A 23,788-nucleotide genomic window follows, 5' to 3' on the forward strand; every position below is an offset into this window, starting at 1 on the left:
GCATGAGGCTAAGATTCAAAACTCAATATCTTAAGAGACCCAGCACGACATGGATCCACTCCCCTTCTCCAGAGTAGAACTTTTCCACACTGTGTCTGATGTTCTTTTCCCAGAAAAATGGTCCCAACCCTGCACTGTGCACAGAATGTATGATGTAGCACTGCTAAAAGCAGCAACCAGGTTATCTGCCCTCTTTGCGTGCCTCTGTCCCCTGCCAATGAAAGGCCTTTTGCTGGAGCCTGAGGGGTCTTTTGTCCTTGCAGAGGCAATGTACTCTGTTCCAAAAGTATTCCAGGAAGGGGAATCTTCTCTCTCAGTGTGCCCCAGGGATCCCTACACTACACTCTGCGTTCTGAGGCCAGTTCCCTCTCTCTCCCCAGGAGCGCACGCCACAGCTCTGCCCTGGAGAAAGTCACATGACTTTCAAAACCTCAAAGCTTGAACTCCAAACACTGTTTTCAAAAAACCCTGTAACACTCAGTACCTCTCACTCCCCAGTCTGTGGTCCCAAGAGGTTTTCCTCTTGTGTGAACCCAAAACCACACTCTCTCAATTTCTCTTTCTTTGTCTCCCTTTTGTCTCTCCATGGAAAGGGTGCCTTTCCCTCCATGGCACTGCCATTTTTTTTCTCCTCCAATTCACTTCCCCATACCTCGCACCTGCCACACTGTCTCCCTCCAACAGTGGAGATACTTCTGCCCGTTCTCAGATCAATTTCCTGGGTGTTCCAAGCAGTCTTGCCCCAGTACACCTGTGTTTGAGGGACAAAGAAAGCCCAGAGTCCCCTACTTTTTGTCCATCTTAACTCCCTCCCCTGATTGAAGTCAATTAATTTATGTATTGCTATAAATTTAAAAAAAAAATTTTTTTTCAACGTTTACTTATTTTTGGGACAGAGAGAGACAGAGCATGAACAGGGGAGGGGCAGAGAGAGAGGGAGACACAGAATCGGAAACAGGCTCCAGGCTCTGAGCCATCAGCCCAGAGCCTGACGCGGGGCTCGAACTCCCAGACCGCGAAATCGTGACCTGGCTGAAGTCGGACACTTAACTGACTGCGCCACCCAGGCGCCCCTGTATTGCTATACATTTTGTAAATGATAAAGCAAGGATTAAAAAATCTAGTTTGATTGACCCTACTGCCAATCTGTCACCACACGGTGTGACAAAATTGTCATTTTTAATGTGATTTACTACATGCTCTTTCCCTCTCATACCAGAAGTGAATGCTCTGAGGCTGTAAAAAAGGATGGAGTCTTAGGAGAGAAGGAGCCTAGAACCTGAGTTTCTAAATATCTTGCATATCCCTAGAAGAAGTCTGACCCTCAAATATTTGATTGGAATTAGAATGAAAAAGTATTTGAATTGTGCTATGGTCCTGAGGCTTCAGGGTTTATTTACTATAGAAACTACAGGGGCGCCTGGCTGGCGCAGTCGGTTAAGTGTCCGACTTCAGCCAGGTCACGATCTCGCGGTCTGTGAGTTCGAGCCCCGGGTCAGGCTCTGGGCTGATGGCTCAGAGCCTGGAGCCTGTTTCCGATTCTGTGTCTCCCTCTCTCTCTGCCCCTCCCCCGTTCATGCTCTGTCTCTCTCTGTCCCAAAAATAAATAAACGTTGAAAAAAAAATTAAAAAAAAAAAAGAAACTACAAACATTTATTTCTCACATTTATAGAGGCTAAGCATTCCAAGATCAAGGTCCCGGAAGATGTGTTCAGTGAGAATCTGTACATGGCTACCTTGTCACTGTGTTCTGATATGGTAGAGAGCAACGGCAAGCTCTCATGTCTCTTCTCATGAGGGCACACATCTTATTCATGTAAGCTTCAACCTCATGACCTAATTACCTCACAAAGTCTCCGCCTCCTAATATTAAAACATTAGGAGGGGTTAGAATTTCAACATATGAAATTTGAGAAGACACAAACATTCAGTCCATAATAGTTACTTTCACTAAGATGCTCTTTAAATGTAGCTTCAAGACAAGTCCCCTATCAGAAGGCAGTGCCTAAGTCCCTCCAATATGGCAAATCTTGAAGCTGCCATACCCACCAGAGTTTGGACTAGAGTGTGACTGAACGTGAACACTGCTCATATTGTCTGTGGTATAGCTTTACTATTCTTTCCCCTTGGCGATCTAAATCCGCTTTATCCCCTTCCTACCTGTTGGCTGCTATCCTGGTCTAATGAGGCTGAACACCTAGTTATCATTTGAACCTTATCTGGCATTAAATATTAGAGAAACTTAGAATTCATGATGCTGAAAGTCAACCGTCTCTTTCTATCCCTGACCAGATGAGCCCCTTTGGATACCAAAGCAGGTGTGAATCAAATAGAGTGTGCTTTGCCCCTTTGGACATTAAACTAGACTCATGACCTATCCTATAACTAAGTCACTGTCCAACTTCCTTTCATTTTCTCTGCATTCCAAATTAGCCCATTGCTATGGAGATAGTATGACTTGTGGCCATGCCCATCCAAATTATGATAAATATGTGATCTTGGCCTTAAGAGAGGTTCTTTTTAGTTGAAAAAAAGATGCATCTTTATTTGTAATTGTAACATTAGCTTGTATACAATCCAAGATTTTATGAAAAGTTATCATTACCTTATGGATTCCAGACTTCTTTATTAAGTAAAATCTGTAGTTAGCCTGCTTTATAGATGCTGTTTAATGTCTCTATGTTGACTTGAATCCAACCCAAAGTTTCTGAGCCTCTAATTCAATCATGTTTCTCTGAGGTCAATTGTTATTCCATCTTTCTAAAGAAAATGTTGAAAGACCAGTAATCTTAAATATTTCTTGTCCTGGGGCGCCTGGGTGGCGCAGTCGGTTAAGCGTCCGACTTCAACCAGGTCACGATCTCGCGGTCCGTGAGTTCGAGCCCTGCGTCAGGCTCTGGGCTGATGGCTCAGAGCCTGGAGCCTGTTTCCGATTCTGTGTCTCCCTCTCTCTCTGCCCTTCCCCTGTTCATGCTCTGTCTCTCTCTGTCCCAAAAATAAATAAACGTTGAAAAAAAAATTTTTTTTAAAATATTTCTTGTCCTACTCAAGATTCCAAGGATGACTCAGGGTGATGTTATGTGATGGTTAAGTGGGCAATTTTAGCCTCAGTCTGACACTCTATTCCTGTGGGCAACTCTTAGCCTTCATATATAATTCTTTTCACTTCTAAGCTCTAAGGGACTGCTTTCTCCCATCAATAAAAATACCCAAACACAAATATAACAAAGGAGCTTAATCCATAGTTTCCCTTCGGAAGGGTGTTTTTACATAGTAGAAAGAAGAAAGGTTTTAGGAGATAGCATCTTTCCAGCAAGGAGTTAGGTGAGATTTTTGCCAATATCTGGATGGCTCCCTTCCCCTCACCATATTCCAACCCATATTTTCATGCTGCATCTAATTTACTTTCTTCTTAAAAGTTTTCAATGATTCCTTGTCAGCAATATTAATTAAGTGGCTTTAAAAGACTGTGGCATCTATCTTTAGATTTTGTACACAGACTAAAAACAGAGAAATTATTGTTTTACTACATAAAACCATAGAAACATAGAAAGTATCTTCTGTTCTGAGGAATATATATTGTATATTAAAACTATGTGTCTTGTTCATTATTTTTTAAATTTATGTTTACTTATATCATGTGTTCTATTTTTTTTTAATGTTTATTTATTTATTTTTTTGAGATAGAGAGAGACAGAGCATGAACGGGGGAGGGTCAGAGAGAGAGGGAGACACAGAATCTGAAGCAGGCTCCAGGCTCTGAGCTGTCAGCACAGAGCCCGACGCGGGGCTTGAACTCACAGACCGTGAGATAATTACCTGAGCCGAAGTCGGATGCTCAACCGACTGAGCCACCCAGGTGCCCCAATGTGTTCTATTTTTTTAAAGTTTATTTATTTATTTATTTTGAGAGAGAGACAAAGTGCAAGCAGGGGAGGGGAGAGAGAGGATCCCAAGAGAGCTCTGTGATGTCAGCATGGAACCTGACATGGTGCTCAAATTCACAAACAGTGAGATCATGACCTGAACTAAAATCAAGAGTCAGACGCTTGACTGACTGAAGAACCCAAGTGCCCCTCATGTCTCCTGTTCTTAGTGAATATATTTTAAGATAAATAGGAACCATCCACTTGTCTATTCACCTATCAATTCACCCATTCACTCATTCAACATTTTTTTGAACTAGGAACTGTTGGGGTTACACAATGAATAAGACAAAACCTTACATTTTATAGAGCTAATGCTAAGTCATTTGATCCCTTTCCCCCATTTTGATTGAGAAACTTTCACTTTGTTTCATTATTTTCTGAGATGTAACTTCGATTGGGATCTGAGGAGCCAGTTACTTTTTATTTATTTATTTATTTATTTATTAATTAAAATTTTTTTTCAACATTTATTTATTTTTGGGACAGAGAGAGACAGAGCATGAACAGGGGAGGGGCAGAGAGAGAGGGAGACACAGAATCGGAAACAGGCTCCAGGCTCTGAGCCATCAGCCCAGAGCCTGACGCGGGGCTCGAACTCCCGGACCGCGAGATCGTGACCTGGCTGAAGTCGGACGCTTAACCGACTGCTCCACCCAGGCGCCCCGCCAGTTACTTTTTAAATATCCCTAGAATACATGTGAATCCTCCAGGGTTTCTAGAGCTCAATCCTCATCAGGTTTTTTTGTTTGTTTGTTTGTTTTTAAATAGTTTTTCTTCTCAAAAGAGAGGAATATATTGAAAGAACTAAAATCTTGTATAGGTAGAGAGTGAAATGTCTACCAAGCACCAGGTGGATGTAAGATCTTCATGGTTCCCTCACTCTCACTTTCTAAAATTTCCTCCTATTAGTTGCTTGTAGGAGAAATGGCACCCAGCGGTGTGTCTTCCCTCTGTTATGACTTCTGGGGCAGACTTTTGGTGACCGTTCTAATGATGATGATTCCCATTGGCAGCTGCTCTCAACATGCACATGGTGAAAGGAAAATTCCCTGGCTGTCCCTGTCAGTGATGGCAACTGCTCTCAATCTCCATTATCTTCTGAGGGAGTGGCCTATCACAGGGAGGGATTTTGAACAGCAGTTCCTGTTGGCAGCTGGAGAAAAATCCTTACTTCCTGTTCCTTCCAGTGACCCCTGCCTTTCAGAAAGGATCAGTCCACAAAGGTTTTTCAGAACGGACAATGCGGTATCTTCTGGAAGACAAGTCTGAGTCCTCAAAATTGTCCTCATGACGTAATATTAGACGGTGTCACATTCTTTAACTCTCCGGTTACGCTCTTGGTTGTGTCAGACTCCTTTTTGACTCAACATGGCTTCTTCTACTTGCTGAGGGGCACAGGAAGCTAGAAACTGTTCTCTCTTTCCCAGCAGTGTCTGAATCCGGGTAACTGGGAAATTTTTAAGTTCTACCCACTTATTCATTTAACATTTTTCTTGACTGTCCTTTTTAATAACTGTGGGGGCTTTAATAGTAGCTATAACATAACTCTTGAGGCTCATAATAGTTTTCACATATAAATATTAATATCCACACAAATATATAATTAATTGTATGTACAATTACAATTAAAGGGAATTTAATTCCCTTTACATACAATACACTACATACAATACTAATATTGTATTATTATTTAGTAATACTAAATATAATTATTTAGTAATACTAATACTAAAAGGGAAACATAGGGTGCTATGAAAGAAGGTAATGATGGGAAGGGGTTCGAGGTAAGGCAGCCCTGGGAAGGCGACACTTAAGTTCAGATCTGAAAAGCTTTCAAACACGGGGTATCTTTATTTAGGAATTGGAGCAGTATAAGAGCAATGTAATTGTCAGGGTGATATATACCAGACACAGATCATAAGTGTTGAGATAAGTTAGAGATATCCCAGGGGAAGAAGCCAAATGTCAATTTGGATATATCAATCTAATCTAAAGAAACCAAGTTCAAATGAGTAATATATAAGTGTGGGTGTCCTCTTTAGTTACATGATAATTACAGCCCCTAGACATGTATATTACAATCACCTAGGGAGAAAGTGAAGTGTCAGTGGATGCAGGGTCTCTCAGACTGAGCCTTGAGTAGCTCCCACACTTAATGGCTGGTGGAGGAAGAGAGGTTTCCCTATCATACATTCTCCCTGGAAGCTTAGACATCCTCCACTCATTGTAAGTTTAGAAAGTGATTTATACAGATGTCTTTATAGCCTTAAAAAGACGAGGGACTATGAAAAGCTATTTTTGTGGCTATCAAGTTAATGTCCATCTTCTTCATTAGACTGGAAGTCAAATGATTGCAGAGAATGCTTCACTTGTTCATCCAACTTCAATACTGAGTGCCTGGTCCATACGGGAACTCAGGAAGTTTTTGCTGAATCAATCTATCTATCAGAGCCTCTGGGAATAACATAGCATTTTAAACAACTGAAGTAGGATTAAGTGCTCCGGCAAAGGGAATAACTTAGAATAGAATAACCATAATAGATATCTAGAATAACCATAATAAACCAAAAAAATTATAAATAACCATAATAAATAAATAGGATAACCATAATAAGAAGGGAATAACTTACAATAAATAACTATAAATAAATATAACACATGCACACAATCACACCTACAGCAAGAAAATTCATTGATGAAGTGTTAAAATATGAATATTTCAGGGGTGCCTGTGTGGCTTAGTCAGTGAAGCAACCAACTTGATTTCGGCTCAGGTCTTGATCTTGAGTTCCATGAGATTGAGCCTCGCATAGGGTTCTGCGCTGGCAGCATGACTCCCCTGCTTGGGATTCTTTCTCTCTCTGCCTCTCCCCTGCTTGCACACATACTTTCTCTCTCAAAATAAATATATAAGAAATGTGAATATTTCATTTTTAGAAAACTCTATGTAATAGAATGTGTTGCTAGATCCAAAGAAGAAAACAGAAAGAAAAAGCATACAATTGAGGTCAAGATAGTTGGTAAGAACTGAAATAAGCTTGATAGATTTCTCACATAAATTCTTCAAGGGAGATGCAGCACCATGTTCACCCTCAAAATAACCAACCTCTGAAATAAAGTTTGGTTCATAGTTGCCATAGGTCAAGTGGCTGCTGTAGAGCTCCAGGCAAAAGAAAATATAATCCCTTTGTTACTGCCCTTCTATGCCAGGAAGTAAAAAGGTGATTGTGACTTATATTTGCAGAATTTTTTTTCAGTGTGCGGGTATCAGAAACCCAAGCTAGGAGCAGGATGAAAGAAAAGAGAGAGAGAAAGAAAGAAATGAAGGACAGAAGGGACGAAGGAAACCTATAAGACAGAAAAAAAAATTACATCGTCTTATTAAGGTGATGGTTATACAAACAGCACAAAAGCCCTAAAAATTGGTGTAGTCAGTATTATATTTGGGATTGGATTTATCAGAAATATTAAGATTCAAAATTCTCTTTTCATCAATTTTTAAATTCTCACAGTGCGCATGGCACTATTATAGGCAAACACATTATGTGATATTGATCTGTAAATTAGCAATGATAATAGTAATACTTTTAACTCCTTTATAAATGAAAAGGTTTACTGCAGAAGCCCACTTGTGTTACTAGACTAATTTGAAATGTAATTTGACACGATAATTGTTACTAAAACAACAAACTGAAATCCACTATATAGGATAGCCTCACTTTTCCACATGACGGAAAAATCCATTCCTGTTATTGTTAAATAATACTATTTTAGTATTAACCATTTTGGGTTTAAATGAACAGTTGTCCTAATTATTTTATGGGTTTCAGAATTTCAGCACTTATCTGGGAAATTATTCTAAAAAAGCCTATGACTATGTTAGGTGTATATATGTAGAGAACTGATAATAAATTTAAGATTATATTCCTAAGGTCTGTTTGTAAATTGGGTTGCTTAGAACCCATGATGTATTTTTCCATAGAATAATTATATTATCAGATTTGATGTTGTTGCAATAACATTATTATATTTTCTAAGGTTCATGTTCCTTTAAAGTTTTGAAGGTTTAAGGTTTGTATTAAATAGGCTTCCAATTGTTGGCCTGGGAGCACATTGATTATTTATAATAACTTCTTCTCGGGGCGCCTGGGTGGCGCAGTCGGTTAAGCGTCCGACTTCAGCCAGGTCACGATCTCGCGGTCCGTGAGTTCGAGCCCCGCGTCGGGCTCTGGGCTGATGGCTCAGACCCTGGAGCCTGTTTCCGATTCTGTGTCTCCCTCTCTCTCTCTGCCCCCCCCCCCCGTTCATGCTCTGTCTCTCTCTGTCCCAAAAATAAATAAACGTTGAAAAAAAAATTATAATAACTTCTTCTCTAGGAAAATGCATTCCAAACTCCAATGGAAGATACCAGAAACATGTGCTCCCCTCCCTGGGTAGCAGCTCCTCCAGCATTGGCACTAGGGGCCAGGGTTCAGTTGAAAGATGAGTTTGAGCATTTATAACTGATAACCCTTTAGATGCGCAATAGATATCCACGGGGGAAGCCACTGTCCGGGTGTTCTGTTTGGTAGAGGACAGAACCTTTCTCCCCATTACCAGTGGGGACTTTATTCTTATACTTCTGAGGCCAAGAGCCTCTAAGAAGGCTCCCATTGGTCACTATGTCCTGGCCTTCATGCTGTTGTATGACCCCCTCCCCCTGAGTGACAGCTAGATTCAGCCACTGAGTTAATGAATAGAATGTGGTAATTGTAATGACTCTCCCTTCTGGGATTTGCTAACACAAAGCCTGTGGCTTCTTTCTTGCGTCTTCTCTCTCTCTGGCTCCTTCTAAGGGAAACCACCTGCCATTTTGTGAGAGTAAAGGAACAACATTTTCTCTTCATTTTTTAGTGTACTTAGGAGTAAATATGTAACTGTGGCCTATATTACATTAGAAAGAAAGCAAAAAGGATGTTAACTACACTTATTGTGGTGATCATTTTGCAATATTTATAAACATCAAATTATTATATTGGACACCTGAAACTAGAATGTTATATGTCAGTTATACCTCAATTTAAAAAAAAGAAAGCAAAATGCTCTTTTTAAGAAAATTACTTACAAAATTGTAAAAGACATATTTTCCACTATGGAAAACCTGAAAAGTATAAAAGCAAAACACCAGTTATTCACCACATCACCTTTTAAAGAGAATTGTGTGTTTGTTTTTTTTTTTAATTAAAAAAAAATTTTTTTTTCAACGTTTTTTATTTTATTTTTGGGACAGAGAGAGACAGAGCATGAACGGGGGAGGGGCAGAGAGAGAGGGAGACACAGAATCGGAAGCAGGCTCCAGGCTCCGAGCCATCAGCCCAGAGCCTGACACGGGGCTCGAACTCCCGGACCGCGAGATCGTGACCTGGCTGAAGTCGGACGCTTAACCGACTGCGCCACCCAGGCGCCCCTAAAAAAAAAATTTTTTTTTAACGTTTATTTATTTTTGAGACAGGGAGAGACAGCGTGAACAGGGGAGGGTCAGAGAGAGGGAGACACAGAATCCGAAAGAGGCTCCAGGCTCTGAGCGGTCAGCACAGAGCCCGACGCGGGGCTCGAACTCACGGACCGCGAGATCGTGACCTGAGCCGAAGTCGGACGCTTAACCGACTGAGCCACCCAGGAGCCCCTAAAGAGAATTGTTTTTAACACTTCAATGTATTTCCTTCTGATCACTTTTCCAGGTGCTTTTTTTGTTTGTTTGTTAAACTAGTTAAGAAGTTATATCATAGATAACTTAAGATGATTTTAAGAATTAACTTTTCATGAAAAGCATTTTTCCATCTTACTTCAAACTCTTATAAGATGTTTTAAGGGAGATTTAACCTATTTCATCATTTGAATATATCATAATTTACTCACTTATTTCCCTATTTGTGGACATTAAGATTGTTCCAAAATTTGCACTTTTATAAGCGTATTTGCTTATGTGTACATTTTCCTTAGGATGGTACTTGTATTGCTGAGTGAAAGAATATGACCATTTTGAAAACTTGTAGTTATTATTTCCAAATTACTTCCAAAAATGATTGAAACATTACACAAATTTATATGCTAACAGGTAATATATGAGTTTGCTGCCTCCATTGTACTGAAAATTAACATAAAAACAAACGCTTTGCTAATTTGATGGTCAAAAAAACCCACTCCGTTTTCACAAATCATTTTTTAATAGTTCAGAGGTTTACTTTAGTCCACAGATGGTTTTTATGAACGAGGTTTTATAACTACAAATAGTAGCAGGTAGTGCAGAGACATCAAACCAGAAGCTAGTGAAATTATTATTCACTAAATTATCACTCAACAATTTTTGAAGGCAGAATTTAATTATACATTACTGCTAACAATGCTCCTATTCAAAGGTACTCATGGCGGGTTACTTTGTCTCATCTTGCAAATTCCAAATTGCTACTCTTATCTGGAAACTCACCTCCTCCTCAGCCCTCCCGCCCACAGTCCAATGTATTTCCAAGGGTGGTTGGGGACCTCTGTGCGCCAGAGTAGCACACAATGTTCCCTGAATGTAATTGAGATCTATTAGATTAATATCTCTAGGTCCTGGAAATCTGATTTAAAAAAAACAAAACAAAACAATAGACTCTTATGTGCCTGTGAATAAGGTGAATTTTATTTTTACTGTATCTTTGCTTTAAATTTTACTTCTATGAGTTGCGGACATTTTTTTTCTTTGTTTTGCTTTTATGCAAAACTTGTAACTCTTCCCAGAGGTTAATAAGTCTCTGGTGAATCTAATTATAAACTGGCAATAAAGAGCTGTCTCTGAAATGCTTGCATAAATGACCTGTGGTAACTGCAGAGGGAACACTGCCACATTTGGGATCTTTTTAATTTAAATAGTGTTTGGTAAATCAACTCCTCATTGAAAAGAATGTTAATTCTCATACCCAGACACCCACACAGTCACCATTTTGCCTGACAAAGAGAAGAGACCTTCTCATTTTAGACATTTTAAGGAAGCACATTTAGCATAACCTAGAAAAAATTAATTTTAACTCAAAAAACCCTCCCAGCACTTGATATTTCATTAAAATGCAATGCAGAGGCTGAAAAATACATTAGCTTTGAAAGAAGATTTGAGCTGGAGTTCTAGCTGAGCCACTGGCGAGGAATGACTATCTCTGTGCCTCAGTGTTTCCTCTGTGAAACGGGGATATTAACAATTGTCATAGAGCTTCACAAGGTTGTCGTAAAGATCAAATACAACAACGTGGGTGAATACGATTTGAGCCTCAGCTTTTGCAATGCTTGGTGGACCTGCTGCCTTTCTTTGTCTTCCCACCATGGACATTGTTCCTCTGCCTGGCTTAGTGTGCCTGGTATGAATGAACCAAGAGCTTATTTCGAGGGGCTTAAACCATCTCTTTTCTTCCCACGTCTCTTACAAATCAGGCCATCAACCATTATTTTTAAATGGCTGTTGAATTGCATCATTAGGAGTTTCTTTAAGGAGATTTGTCATTCCTTTTGTGAGGCATTCCACGATTTTTATTCTTCTGGAGTTTTTGAAAAGCAGGGCTCCTGTCACTGTGGTTTCTTTGTTTTAACTCTCCAGAGAAACGTAAATGACTGCAATTTTCACAACACCAGATCGTGGAAGAGAGCGTTGGATGAGTGAACCTGACTTTCACAGAAAGTAAAGTAAACATTTTATGGCTCTCGGCATTTACAGCTTTTCTTTCCCTCAGCACGGGAGGCTGTCAGCTGTCATGTTGAAAGCAGAGTAAATGGACAATGAAGCAACACTCTGCAAGGTTTGCACATGTTCATTACGGGTTGTTCATGGAAGGTCTTACAGCAGCCATTACCCAAGCCGCTTTCAAGTACGCAGCGGTGGCTGGGATTTTGCACTGCAGAAAAGGGCAGTCTGGCAAGAGGCAGAATGGAAGTAAAGGGAGTGGGAAGTGAGATAGGGCAGAAATGTTGGCCTATAATCAAGAACCTCCATTTAGAATGGCAGTTTTTTTTTTTTTTTCCTGGACCTTAACCTGCCCTTGGAGGGGAAAAAAGTAATAAAGCGAAAATGAAGTGCCCTTGAGGGGGATAAGGGGTGGAGGAGGGGGTGTCAGCCACAGTGGACCTTTGACAAGAATCTCAGTCATTTATATTTGAACCCATTCCCAGAGGGTGAGTTCGCCTTTCACTGCTGGGAACAATTGTCAGGCAGCAAATAATAGAGACAAAGAGTGAGTGCATTTCCGGAGTCAAGGAGCCAAGGAGCGAGCCTCGCAGAAGTCCTTATTCTCTGTCCTGTTTGTTCCTGTTGCCAAAAAGCTGGCATTTCCTTACTCTGCATTCACACTCTTCTCCCCTCTCAGCTCTTTGGTTACAGTAAACAGGATTCAGGGGGTTTTTGTTTGTTTGTTTGCTTTTTTGTTTGGTTGTTTTTTGTTTTGTTTTGTTTTGTTTTTACCTTTTATGGTCAGGAGTAATGTATAACCCCGTATCTCCCTCCGAGGTGACAAATGCATGTATTTCCACCTCCACAAAAAAAGGGACAAAAAGGAAAACTTCTTACTCTCCCTCCCAAAGCTCCCCAGTCTCTTACCTTAGCCACAGGAGAGACTGCTGCTTTCTGAATTGAATTGGTTATTCATGGGCCAAAGGCCTCAGTGGTCTTTTAGAAACGAAATTTGTGTTCAAAGAGCAGATTACCACATCATATTATTATACGTGTGAACTGGGATTTCCTGGAATTTTCATCAATACACTAAATATAGAATCAAATATATAATGTGGTTCATTCATAGTTCTTGGACTTGAAAATGAAGACTATGAAGGGCAGAAGCCCTTGCATACCATCAAGGGTGGGTATCTAAAAGAATACCTGGAGAACTGTCTAAGTAACCTAGGTTTATGAAGGAAAGTTCTAGATCATGGCTATGGTGAAAGCTGTGCTAGTGGACAGAGGCATCAGGGGCTCCTCTGCATTTCTGGGATGTCTGGAGACGAAGATGGTGTAATTAAAAATGATGATTACATATAATTCATAGTTCATGGATTAGGTATAATTTAGATAAATCTCAGCATCTAGATGAACTTTGAGATCATTTCTTTAGGAGAGAGAAATATAGATTTGAGACTATTTCTGCTACCTGTGAACTCTGACTTTGGGTAAGTCACTTATGGTCACAAATTGCTGCTTACTTTGTCGTAAAAGGAGGATATAACCAAGCCTGGCCTAATTTACAGAAACCTATCACAATAATTTGATTCTATAAGGAGTCTACAGCAGTGCTCCATGTGGTAGGGGTTCACAAACGGTAGGCGGTATTTATTATTAAAAAGTGCTTTCAACATTTAATTCTACTGTACTTACTAACGACGCTATGAAATTATTAAGATGCTGGAGAATTAGAGAAAAAGTTTAAGATACCAGTTAAGAGACTACACTTTGGAGCTGTACTGGTTGGGAGTCATTTAGTAGCTGTGTGACCTTGAGGAAAATATTTGACTGTTGTCATTCCCTTTACTCATCAGCTGAAATGGATTAATAATACGACTCACTTATTGAGTCACTGTGAGGATTAAATGAGCTGATACATATAAAGCCTTTGAAACTGTGCCCTGCACAGGGTAAATCTTAGGTCGGTTTTTGCTTTTTATTATCAATGTTATTATTTCTCTGTTTGAGGCCGTATATTCCTGAAGGTCATGTTCTAATGCAAGAAAGCAAGGGCCATACTTCATTTAAAAAAATGTGTTCAATGAGTGTTGCCACTTGGGTTCTCCCAGAAGCATATTTGGGCAGTGTAAGTTTTTAGCAAGTGTCTTTAGAACAAACCCCATGGAAGGGGCAGGAAGGAAGCAGGATTGAGCAGAGAGAGAACTGGGCTGCAGGCACAGTTGAAGGATAGCTGACTCCACAGAGAGCAGGGTGTTGGGCTGTGATACTGTGATTTATGATAACAAATAAATATAAATACATATTTGGTCTTTAACCTTGTTCCTGGCTCACAGCTCCCCAGACTCTTGGAATTTCCTGAGTAGAGAGTGATAAAAGTATCTCTGTTACCTTAATGAGGCAACTTTTGGAAAGCACCTAAGAATGGGGGCTGGTTGACAATGGACCCAACTTCCAGGATTGGAACTTTTAGTCTCAATCTCTGACCCCTGGGGAGGGGAGAGAGCATGGGGCTGGAGGTTGAATCAACTGCCAATGGCAATGATTTAATCAGTCATGCCTATGTAATGAAGCCTCCATAAAAATTCAAAAGGACAGGGATGGAAGAACTTCTGAGCGTTGGTGAACTTGTAGAGATCTGGGGATAAGTGGCATTCCTGAAGAGGGCATGGAAGCTCCATGCTCCTTCCCCATACCTTGCCATGCTGTTTCCATCTGGCTGTTCCTTAGTTATATCCTTTTATAATAAACCAGTGATCTAGTATGCAACATGTTTCTCTGTTACATACACGTTTCTCTGTGACTCACTCTAGCAAGTTAATCGGACCCAACAAGAATTTACCACGGGAACCCCTGATTTATAGCCAATCTGTTAGAAGTACAGGTAACAGCCTGGACCTCCTAAGGGAGGTCACAGGGAGCTCCAATCTATAGCCAGTTGCTCAGAAGCACTGGGAGCAACCAGGTCTTGTGACTGGAGTCTGAAGTGGGGAGGCAGGGCTACAAGGAGAGCAGTCTTGTAGCAGTGAGGCCTTAGCCTGTGAAATTTGATGCTATCCTTGGGTAGATAGTGCCAGCTTGGGTTGAATTCTTGGACACCCTGCTGGTGTCTGGGAATTGTTTATTGGAGGTGTGGGGACCCTTCCCAACACACACTGTAAATTGAGTCTCAGAACAACCATTTAGGGGAATAAATGGTCTCATCTCAGTCAGTCATTGGATGTGGGCCTCCCTAGAGAGGACCTGATTTGGGCAATCCCTGAAGGGAACAAGAGCTGAGGGGACATCTGCTTACAGACCTCCTGACAGATGGAGCAGCAAGTCCTTTCTTAAAGGGGGATGTAGGCAGCACATATTTTTGGCTTTCACAGAAATACTGACTTGCCAGGCACTGAGACAATTATACTTCAGTGTTTGAAAACATCTGTATTACTGTATAATCTGCAATTCTGTACAAATGGTACTTTTCCATTCACTGATCTATTCAACAGCCTCTAAGCTGCCAGAGGGCAGGTACTGTGTTTTAATTATTCATGCTCCAAGTATACAAAACAGTGTTCTGTGCACAGTAGCTGCTAAATAAATGTTATTACACAAATAAGCAAGTGAGCGGATGAATGGTGAGAGCATAAATCAAGATTCAGAGTGAGGATTGTCAGATCATAGAAAAGAATGATACAGATTAGCTTACCTCACATGAGAACCATTGGATGGTGTGGGACAGTTGGGGCAGAGGAAGATATAAGCTCATAAGCCTTGATGCCTGAAAATAAGGGCTTCAAATGGATTCAATCACTGGATTTAAAGCTAAGCTTGAAGATGAGTATGAACTCCGTGTGTTGAGACTTTCCATATGATGACCATCGGATGAAGGGGACAGTACTTTAAAATAGTCCATAAAAAATTTTGGAATAAAATACATTATTAACCGTACTTTCACCCCTTCAGAAATGGGGGCATTTTAGAAAACAAACAGAAATACTGGCCCTGATGTTTTTAGATTTATTTCATAGGTTGTTGGTGTAGCTTGCTTACTGAGGATATGTTTATTTTTAGTGCTGAGAATATTAAAAAATCTGAAGGTATGTTGAAGCATTTGCCTCTAATTCTGGCACTTGAATTAGACTAATACCTATGAAGGATAAGACAGCTGGTCTTCAGAAATTTGACTGTAAGTATTGTGTCTTTTCTTTTTAATCCTGAAAATTGCTAATGTTCACATAAAAAGAATATTTATTTTTTAGGTCTCATCCCCAAAGACCTTCTTCTACATGTGAAGAAGTTTTCTTTTCTATTTCATAATAGAGAATAGTAGCTTTTCTCTGGTTACAAGTTTTAAATTTTCTAATGTTTAGACCATTCTCTGTGCCTCAAACGTCATTCAACATTTTGAAATAGGTATTGCGTTTTCAGGATTAGCTAAGCATGCTAAAACTTCCATTTGATGCATTGATTGTATCTCCTGTAAGGACTGGATGTATATCAATTCTGTGGTCTAGAAATCACTTCAATAATAATGCAAATCCAGGCGCCTGGATGGGTCAGTCAGTTAAGCGTCCGACTTTGGCTCAGGTCATAATCTCACGGTTTGCGGGTTTGAGCCCCGCGTGGGGCTCTGTGCTGACAGCTCAGAGCCTGGAGCCTGCTACCAATTCTGTGTCTGCCTTTCTCTCTCTGCCTTTGCCCTGATTGTGCTCTTTCTCTCTCTCTCAAAAATAAATAGACACTTTTTTTAAAGTTTAAAAAAAAATAATAATGCAAATCTATCAGACCACAGCATCTTAAAAAAATTGGACTGAGACAGTTTTTCAAAATTAAATTTTGAATAATACCTCAGGTATCAAATACACACACACACACACAAACACACACACACACACACACAACACTTCGCCGTCTTCCTTCCTGTATGTTCCTATGACTCAACAATGGCTATAGTTTAATCAAGACTCTTAAGAACATAATAGAATTACTTTTGAAGCTCTTCAGGCTCTTAGCAGAAGGTCACAGTGATTATCAGACACTACAGGCATAGTATCTTAGAATTCTATGCTGTCACTAGCATAACATAAATTAATATTGTCTGAGAATTAGATTAGCAACTTCAAGTAGCCTCTGATTCTTCAATATTTACATCCTTCATGAAATCTCAGGCATAATCACTCTGGCCATGACTGTGAGACAGCTGCTATGTCTCAGCTCAGCCTGTGACCTTGGATGTGTGTTGCAGACTTTGCACCTCAGTGCATCCACACCTTGTTATCAAAGCAAAAATAAACTTTAATTTGTAATGTTCTCTCTATTATGAACTATCTGGCCAATCTGCAATAACTACCTCAAAAAGCCAGTTGGTCGTTTTTAGCATATATAGTGAAACAGGCTCTAAATTAGTTAAGTTTTCCTCCATCAATTGACAGAGTCTCTTGTTGGGTAATCTAATTTCACAGTCTTCCTGTGTCCCGCTCCCGACTTATTCCTTTTGGTTTTGAATCGACATGATTTTCTATAAATTTCTATAAATCCCAAATTTAATGAGTACTTCTTATTATAATTAGGCTGACAAAGAGTAGTTTTCAAAAGCATAAACAGGCTTTTAATAGAGCCTTTGGTGACTATAGGAGTTATTTATATACATCAGAAGAAAGCATTATGAGTAGGAAGGAATGAGATATGAGAAAAAGCCAGTGATTTCTAAACTGTTGTGTTTGATTTTTGTATTTGAAGCTGCCTCTCTGCTCAGAAAATTAAACTTTTATTTATTTTTTATTTCATTGTTATTATTATTATTATTATTATTTTGTTAAGTAATCTCTATTCGCAGCTTGTGGCTTGAACTCACCATCCTGAGATCAAGAGCCACATGCTCTACTGACTAAGCCAGCCAGGCACCCCAGAAAATTACATTTTTAAAAATTCTATTTTATTCTCCTTACAAACCAGGACTTTGGCTGCAAACAAAAGAAACTTAAATAGACAGCAATTTTGTTAGAAGGATCTCAGGTGGCTCAACAGAGCTGTTCCAGGTGGAGGAAACAGGTGAAAAACAAGAGTGCAGTTGTGGCCAACACCCAACTCCCTGACAGGAACAGCCACACAGGACAGTGACCATGAGCACATTCCCATGGTCACAGCACTATGTGCTGGACGCTGCCCACCTGGACACCTGCTGCCATGTTGCTGGGCTCCTGACTTCACTGCTACTGGGAACAATCTTCGTCTCTGAGCCCATCATCCATTCTTTCAAGATGCAAAAAATGTGATTGAGCTCAACTGGATCACCAGTACAGCATGGGAAGTGGGAGGAGAGGAAGCAGAGCCTAGGGCTTGCCTACACTGCCCCCAGTGGCCCCCTGCTCCCCACCTTGAGATTTCCAAACATAGGAGGTGTGTTTCCATGCTGTGCAAATACAATCTGGCAAATGTCTACTAGATCGAGTTCCCGTTTTGGAGGCGTTCCTTTCAGTAGTAGATACAGAATAAGAACAATAAAGTGCAGAATGCCCTGAGATACATTAGCCTTGCACTCAATTCTGGTGTCAACAATGGCCCTTAGAATCCATTTAAAACTACAGTATCAAGAAGAGTGTTGACAACGGTAATAGCTCTAGAAGGGAATACACTCAGTGGTTCTTATTATCTTGAGTTAATAAACCCCATGAAAATAGTTTTTCAGTTCTTCAAGTTTGATGATTCAATCAGTGGATTGTCCTTTCCTCATTTCTATTTCTCTAGCTGACTTTAATCCAGCAATTTTCTGCTTAGGATCACCTTTGTCATAGGGAGTTGAATTAGAACAGGAAGAGTTAAGTTTCACATTGAGTGAATGTTTCTCCTTATTGTTGGCAGTGTGGGCAAAAATTTGGGGCCCAAGTTGAAAATGTGGCTTTATGTTTTTTTTTTCTTATTTTGCTCTAATCTTTAATAGATTTACCACCCAACAAATATTTATGAAATGCCTTCTCTGCGTATGCAGGGAAATATCCTTTGAGGTTTTTCTTTTCCATCTAGTGATCCTTATTGTCATATTTATTCACTTGCTTTTCCTCTCTTTTTCATAATATCTTTTTTACTTTGGTATTTTGGGTAAAACACTATAAATACAAAAATAACTGTCAGTAATCAAAGTCATGAATGACATGGAAAAGACATCAATTTATGATCTGCTATAAATTCAAAGCATTTAGTTTGGCAACATGGGGACATAGAGATGATACAAATGTGATCCTGAATCAGAAATGTTTTGATGTTTAAAGGAACTTGAAACAATTCATTAAACTATTGCCAAAAACAAAAATGAGAAAGGTAGGAACCCCAAGCCTACCTACCTCCCAATTGTGCATAAAGTTGGTCAGGCTGCACCCCTTGTAATTATCTTGCAGATTGCTTTTGGCATTTGCACCCTAGATAATAGAGCCATTGTAAGATTTTATATTCTTCCTATGAAAATCAAACGTAGGATAGATTAGAGGGTTTTTTTTTTCATGTTTTGATGATTGGTAAAAGTCTTTTTCACAAGGGTAACTTTCCCTAAGTAAAGTAATCAAGGCACATGATTTGCTAATTGATGCACAGGGAAGTGCTTTAATGAATTATTGAAGCATTTGGCTCAGGTGTTGTCTCCCAGGGACAGAATACAGAATTACCGCTTAGCAATTAGACCATCAATGTTCCTTACCCAGTTGACCATAATTAAAATAATTTTATTCTTGGTTTGATACTGGGAATTAAAACTCACACCTCAGTTACCTGGTAAAAGGGTTTCAAGGTTAATGGCATGAGACATGAGGGTTTTAAAAATGCCAACCCATGTTCTTCCTCTGAATATAGAATTCCTCAATCATTCATGTCTGATTAAAATTGTATTTGACTAATTGATAATGACTTTTCAATTAGGTAAAAGCATATTTTATTTAGAAATTACACTTATTTACATTGATTTCTCTTCTCTTCAGGATGTCTGGGCTTCTGTATCCAATTTGATCTAACTGCCACAGCTCCTAGGAAGCAAGGGTAACTGACAGTCATTCCCCAAACACAGGCTGATATAATCAGGCTTTGGAGAGGGCACAGCATGAAGTCAGAGTTTTATTTTGGAAGACTACTTAGGAAACTTCCCCAGTCCCCACAAGAATATCCACTGAGGAGTTTCACTGAGTGTGAACAGGGAAATGGAAACCGACAGCTTGTGAGATCATGCTCTTTTCTGGTTGTGGTCATCACAAGAATTTCTCCAGGTGAGGAAAGATTTATCACAAGCAACATTCATTCCAACAATTTCCCTTTTCTGTCCATCATTGGAGAAGTACTGAAGGGCTGTGAAGCACCAAAGTGGGGGCAGCCTCCTACTGTCTACCTGGTAACCAGGAGCTGGAATAGAGATCCTCTCCAGTTCTTCTGGGGGCTGGAGGAGGGAGACAGTTGTTTCTGCCCTTGGCATTGCCAGGCAGGAGAGGTGACCCTACTACTCCTGAGGGAACAGTGGCCGCAACTGCCAAGTCCTCATTACCCAGTAGAGTTGACTCACCATTAGCCTAGCTGAGCTTTGGGGTGTCAACAGAGCATAGCTGGTCCCCTGAGGTCCTAAGCTTCCTCAGGGAAAGAGGTGATTTCTGTGGATGTCATATATTAATGGAATCATACATTCATGGAGACAAGTCTATGAAGGGAAGTCATGATCCGTTCTGTCTACTTGATCTCTAATTTCTCTCTTACGCTCATTTGTCCCATTTCTAGAGCCACAGAAATAATTTTGTGTCTCATTACACTCTTAACCAATCTAAGTACCTTCAGTTTGTTTCCACTCCAAATATCCTGGAGTCTCTACCCTGTTGCCAGAGTTATTTTCCTAAAAACACAGATAGGATCATGTAGTCTGCTGCTCAAAAACCTCCTATGGGTTTTATTTAAAGAATAAAATCTAAAGTTTTAAGATTAGATTTATACATACCATAGGTGGACTCTACACTATGATTTTGGTTTTAACACTGACAACAACTCCCCGTGGAGGTAACACTGGGGTCTAACTGGGTAATTCATCTTTGCCTGGACCTATCTCCACGGCTCTACTCATGATATTGCCTACAGCTGGACCGGCTTCATCTTTTCCATCCACCTTTTCAAGATCCCTTAGTCCCTCAAGGTCCAAATCAAGCATCAAGATTCCCCAGCTGGAGTTTCTAGCACCAGGTTATGTGAAGTAGCTGTCGTCACATATTATTTTGTGAGTAATCAATCTTTCTCCCACATGCTCAGTCTGCTATAAATTCCTTTACCAAGAGAAAACCCTTTCACTACATAATTAAAGATGAAATGCAGCACAGACAGCTTATCGATCAGTGCGAACTTGGTGTGAACAATCAGGAAACTGCTTTATTTACTCTCCCATCACTGCTTTCAAGCACGTTTTGCCAGGTCATCATCCTGTCTGTGACATCTTGAGCAGGTCCCAGATCTTTGGCTCTAGGAGAATTCAGGCAGAAGAGCAGTTTCTTCTTCAGGTACACATACACACACACACAAAATCTCATTCAATCAGATGTAAAAACTTTAATTTTTCATCCAATTCAAAGCTCCTCCTTTCTTCCCCCTCTAAACACATCTCATTGGTGGTTCTGGAACAAGCCATGAAGAAGGTAGAGAGCATTATCTTTTCATTCTCCTTGTTTTACCTTCTCTCTTCACTTTGCTTCTGGCTTTCCCAGGTTGGACAAGGAGCGATCAGAGGAAAAAGGCCAATGGCCCCGGCCGGCTGGTACTTGGTTTGTTGTTGGGTGTCTTCTGTCATGGTAGATGCCCAAACACTGGCCCTCCCTGAGGTGCACATGCATGTTTGTGTGCGTGTGTGTTCATGCGTGTGTGCCTGTAGGGGGGTGTTACCCACTCAGACAAGTGTGCTCTTATGATACCAGGCTGATCTCTTGGGACCACCTCTCTTAACTCCTGCTTTGGAAGTGCAACCCATCTCTTTCTTTCCTGGGCAGGCAGTTCCCCTGGATAGTGTGGTTCAAAGGAATTTCAAGCCTGGTTCTTTACCTACTTGACCTATGGGAAATCTCCTTATCCTCGTCCTGACAAATGGCAGAAGTAGCCAAAGCACAGGCCTCTCCTTCGCTTGTCCATTCGTATCATGCTGTCATGGGCAGCTCCCTCTGCGCTCCAGCCATCACACTGCTCCACACAAGACCAGACACCAGTCTGTCTTTACCTGTGCCTCTGTGCTTCCGGGCCGGATGACGCTCTCTTGGAAACACTTTTACTCTCCAATCCAGAGGTAACCCAGAATGGACAGATGCTTTTCTATAACCCAGCAGGATCTAAATGGAGGGTAATTCCTCTCCTCCATGCCTTCAAGGGCTTCCCTGGGGTCCTTTTCTTTTAAATTGGGGGCTGGAAGAGCAGACTCCTCCCCTTTCTCATAGATATTTAGCATCTCTCTGTAGCAAGAACAAGTTTTTGTTATCCACTGATAATAAAAAAAAAAAACCTCCAGTTTTGAGGCTTTAACTCTAATTCCAAGATATCGGGAAAAGTTCTTTTTGATGTTCTGTTACTACTGAATGGGGATGAGTATTAGAGCTTTTCCTCAGGGGAGAGAATGATGACCTACAGTCACACTAGTTGTAAATGATGGTACCTGCTCAACTCAGTCCTTCTTACTAAACTTGATGGGGCTCAAGTGTGAGGGAAAGAGGAGCCAGGGGATGAAAGCCAGGACGAAGGGTGCTGTCTAAAGTGATTCTCAGGTTACGATGGCAGATTTCATCAACTCTGGCATCCTTAGCCTATCCTGTCTGGAACACAAATGGGTGACAAGAAAAGATGCCTTCTCGAGTTTCTCTTCAACTTACTGGTTCTCTGGTATCTACTGACAGCAGTATCTTTGAATGACAAATGGTTATAATTTCTCCCTTACATCACAATTTTCCCACAGACTATGAACCTAAGAAATCCAGATATGAAGAAGAGAAAATATCGGGCATTTTAATAAAAAAAAAAAATTGACCTATTGACAAACCTGTACACAATATCCAGCTTAGAGTCTGATTATCCAGGCATAACAGATATTTGTTATTGTATCTGCCCACAAGCACACCCCAGGCCTAATGGGTAACACCCCAACACACACACACACACACACACACACACACACACGTGGCTCTATGGGGCTGCCAATCCACCCTGGAGGCAATGATTGGGGCAGAGCAACCATGATTCAGGCTAGGACGAGTCAAGTCTTTTGTAAGGTGGTGAGACAAATACTATCTATGGCCACCTTTCTCTGCTGTCTGGTGGCCTGGGAAAATGGAGCCACACAGATGAGAGAAGCTGAGACCAGAGACAGAAATGAGTCCAGATGGTGTTTAAGGCCCAGGTCCAGCCATTGTGGAAGTGAGGTCCTTGTCCTTCCTACAACTGGGTTATGTGAGTCCATGGAGTCCCCTTTCTACTGAGGCTGGCCTGAGCTGAGTTTTGCTTACTTGGAATAGAAAGGTCCTGAACTAAGCACACAGGATGCCAAGATGGTTAGAAGGTGACTTTGGGTACAGCCCATTTTCCTCTTTTCCTGGTTTTGAGTGACACATTTCACATCAGATTCTCCGGCTTTCCCTTTAGAACATTTGTTAAATAGCATTTCTGATGAATGAAAAAAAGCTTAGAGTTACAAGTTCTTGATTTTGCTTCTGCTTCAATATCTTGTTGACCATGTGACTTCGAGCAGGACATTAGTTACCTGTTTCCTCTTGTGTAAAGTGGATATTATAATACACATGAAATTACTTTGTAACCTGTAAATGCCAGACAAATGTAAGGCACCGTTATTAATAATATCAATTGTATTTTGAATATTATTTGGAATAACGTTATGGCATTTCCTTTGGCAGTATCTGAAAAAAACACATTGGCATCCTTGAGAAAATACCTATGGAAACATGCATATCCTCTCTATGCCTCCAGATGTGCTCAGAAAGATTCGTTTGGATGACTAAGCATCCACGTTCTAGAAAGCAAAAGGTTCCTTTAGAGATGCATATTTTAGTCTGAATTGATTTAAACAAAAAAATGTAACATCAAATACCCTGTTTAGTGTTATCTTATTAAAGGAATGGAAATTTTCATGGATGAGGAGAAAGATGACCTCATACTGAAGTAATAGATGAGTGGCACAGGCTGGGTTCTTCAC

The 23,788-nt window shown here is 40.4% G+C and overlaps 1 protein-coding gene across 4 annotated transcripts in view; it reads right to left on the minus strand.

The window, feature by feature from the left end:
* The window catches only part of GALNTL6 (polypeptide N-acetylgalactosaminyltransferase like 6), a 1,208,379-nt gene that overhangs the window by 189,998 nt on the left and 994,593 nt on the right, over positions 1-23,788 (minus strand). The window lies entirely within an intron of this gene.

This window comes from Herpailurus yagouaroundi, unplaced genomic scaffold, assembly GCF_014898765.1.
Source record: "Herpailurus yagouaroundi ecotype Mexico unplaced genomic scaffold, PumYag 28, whole genome shotgun sequence".
Classification (NCBI taxonomy): domain Eukaryota; kingdom Metazoa; phylum Chordata; class Mammalia; order Carnivora; family Felidae; genus Herpailurus; species Herpailurus yagouaroundi.